This window comes from Leptosomus discolor, chromosome 6 (genome assembly GCF_034619465.1).
Source record: "Leptosomus discolor isolate bLepDis1 chromosome 6, bLepDis1.hap2, whole genome shotgun sequence".
NCBI lineage: Eukaryota > Metazoa > Chordata > Aves > Leptosomiformes > Leptosomidae > Leptosomus > Leptosomus discolor.
The window spans coordinates 66,823,254-66,826,392 of NC_141396.1; the positions used below are offsets into that span (position 1 = coordinate 66,823,254).

At 72.0% G+C, this 3,139-nt stretch overlaps 1 non-coding gene across 1 annotated transcript; it reads left to right on the forward strand.

The window, feature by feature from the left end:
- The first annotated feature begins 2,463 nt into the window (after positions 1-2,463).
- On the forward strand, positions 2,464-2,596 carry LOC147415424 (small nucleolar RNA SNORA9). Its single transcript, XR_015183546.1, has one exon. It is a non-coding gene; the product is annotated as a small nucleolar RNA SNORA9 (small nucleolar RNA).
- The last annotated feature ends 543 nt before the right edge of the window (positions 2,597-3,139 follow it).

The window sequence follows — 3,139 nt, forward strand, 5'->3', positions numbered from 1 at the left end:
CACGACTTGGCAGAAAAAGGGTAGAAAATGCTGAGGTTTTGCTGTCACCCTGCAGCCCGTCAGGAGGAGCCCCCCCCCGTGCTCCCAGCGCTGCCGTGCAGCAGTGCCGGCGTCTCTGCCGGGGGGCGAGGGCAGCCCGCCCGGGGGGCGAGGGCAGCCCGCCCCAGCACCACGCCGGGGTCACCAGACACCCCGAGGCGACGCCGGGGGTTTCCCTTTCCAGCCAACCGCCCCCGCCCAGCGTCCCCATTCCCATCGCTTCCCAGCGGGAGGCTCTGCTGCCACCTTCCGAGATCCCCCTTCCCGCAGGCGCCCCCCAAAATCCCTCGTTTTTCCCCCACCCCCGGGGGGTGTCACCCCGCCAAGGGAAGGGTTTCTTTCGCGGGGAGCGAGCCCAGCGCCAGCCTCCAGCTGGAGCGTCGCCTCCCGCACCTAAAAATGGGTTGAAACAACCCAAACTGGAGCAGCCTGTTCGGGGCGGGCGCGGACGGCGCCTGCCGGCCTCGGGGGCGCTCACAGCGCGCTAGTCCCCGCTAGAATTGACCCAAAATACAGATAAATACCCAAACCAGACGCGTGCACACGGCGGTCCCGGTGCCGAGCACCCCCACGGGCAGACGGGAGGATCCAGCGCCGGGGCTGGCGGCGTTTTGGGACGGAGAAGCACAAGGGGAAACCAGCCCCCGGGGGGCACTGGGGGTGCCTGGAGGGGGGTTTTGAGGGGGAGAAGCGAGGCCGCGGCCTCCCCACCCCCCCCCCCACCCCCCCCCCCCGGTCCCGCCCCACCGACGGGGGGAACGCTCAGCTCGGGCAGCGCCGAGCCCGGAGCCGCCGGAGGGAGGGGGCGAGGGCAAAAGGGGCTCCGAGCGCCCCCCGGGAGGGCTTCGGGACCACGGGCCCGGGGGTGAGGGGAAAGACGGGGACCCCCCCCCCCCCCGAAAGCGGCGAGACGGGGACATCATTCCCGCCCCCCCCCCCCCCCCCGAAAGCGGCGAGACGGGGACATCATTCCCGCCCCCCCCCCCCCCCCCGAAAGCGGCGAGACGGGGACATCATTCCCGCCCCCCGCGAAAGCGGCGAGACGGGGACACCCCTCCCCCCCCCCCCCGAAAGCGGCGAGACGGGGACACATCCCCCCCCCCCCCCCGAAAGCGGCGAGACGGGGACACATCCCCCCCCCCCCCCCGAAAGCGGCGAGACGGGGACACATCCCCCCCCCCCCCCCGAAAGCGGCGAGACGGGGACACATCCCCCCCTCCCCCGAAAGCGGCGAGACGGGGACATCATTCTCCCCCCCCCCCGAAAGCGGCGAGACGGGGACATCATTCCCCCCCCCCCCCCCGAAAGCGGCGAGACGGGGACATCATTCCCCCCCCCCCCCCCGAAAGCGGCGAGACGAGGACATCATTCCCCCCCCCCCCCCCCCCCCCCCCCGAAAGCGGCGAGACGGGGACATCATTTCCCCCCCCACCCCCCCCGAAAGCGGCGAGACGGGCCCCCCCGGGCGCGCCCCGCTCTCACCTTCTTGCCTTTCTTGCCGCCCTCCTCCTCCATGTCTCCGGCGGCGGCGGCCCCGGCCCCCCCCCGGGGCATCCCCGCAGCGGCCGTGCTCGCCCGGCCTCGGTACGCGGCGGGGCCCGGCCTCAGCGCCCGCAGGCGACCATGGCCCGCCCGGGGCCCCGCTCCGGTTCCCGCTCCCGTTCCCGGCCGCGAAGCCGCCCGGAGCCTCCTCAGCGCCACCGACAACTTTTCAATCCTGCCGCCATCTTGGGCGGCGGCTTCCCGGCGTGCACCGCGCCCCGCCCTCCGCCCGGAGGACTGACGTCAGTCCTCCCCCGAGCCGCGCAGGCGCTCACGCAGCCCGGCGGCTCAGCCCCGCCCACTCTCCCCTCTAGCCCCGCCCGCTCCCCACTCTAGCCCCGCCCACCCCCTTCTAGCCCCGCCCGCCGCTCAAACAACCTGTCACGGCGGGGCGCAAACAGCCACGCCCACACACCTGGACCACGCCCACCCCCGCCCTGCGCTGGAGGCGGCCGCGCATGCGCGGATTGCTCCGACACCGCCCAATCACCGCCGCCGCCTCCTCCGCTGCCAGGTGGCGCTGCCCTGACGGCGGGGCGCGCTGACGTCACGCGCCGGCGCGGCTCCTCCTTTCAACTATGGCGGCAGCCGCGGCAGGTAGGGGAGGGCGGCGCGGCCCGGTCCCATCCGCTGCCATCCGCCGCCATCCCCCGCCGGGACGGCTCCAAACGGAGCGGGGGAGGAGCGGCGGCTCCCCGGGGCAGCGCGGGACGAGGTGATTCTCCCTCAGCGGGGCCCGGTGCCGCTGTAGCGGGGCGCGGTGCATGCTGGGACGGGTAGTCCTCTATGGGCCGCGTGTGGCCGCCCGGGGCCTTCCCTGGCGGGGGGGAACGGGGCTCACCGGGCCGGGGGGGGGGGGTGGGCTGCGTGTCCCCGGTTCCCTCGCAAGCCTCCCAGCGTGGGGGGGTCTGCCGTGGCCCCCCGCATTCCTACAGCGCTTGCCAGAGCAGCCCGGGACGGTTTGAGGCCTCTCCCCGCCTTCTCCGGGGGGGGGTTATAGACATCCCGGACACGGCCCGAAAAGGGGACGGACGGACGGACGGACGGACACACCCCCGTGAAATGGCGGGGGGACTCCGTGATTTTGGGGGGGACACCCCTGAAATGGCTGGGGGGGGGGCTCCGTGAAATGTTGGGGGGCTCCGGGGGGGGGGGGTGTCACACACCCCCGTGAAATGTTGGGGGGCTCCCGGGGGGGGTGGCTCCCCACACCCTCCTGGGTGCGCAATTAACCCCGGTAATTAATTACACCGGTCAATCAGCGATTCCCCCTGGGTGGGGGAGGGGCGAACCGCCGCTCCGCTGCATCCCAACGGATTTTTCCCGCCTCGTGACTCTCAATTTTGTGGGTTTTTTTCCTTCGATTTTCGTTTTCCCGCCTCGCGACTCTGAATTTTCTATTTTTCCTTCGATTTCAGGTAAAAACGGAGGCGACCACGTGGGGTTTTTTGGGGCAAAAAGCAGATGGCGGCGCTTCCGGCACAGCCCCTCGCCGGGTGGGTGAGGAGGATTTTTGTGCTTTCCGGGGCTTTTTGGTGTTTCCGAAACCGGAACTGGA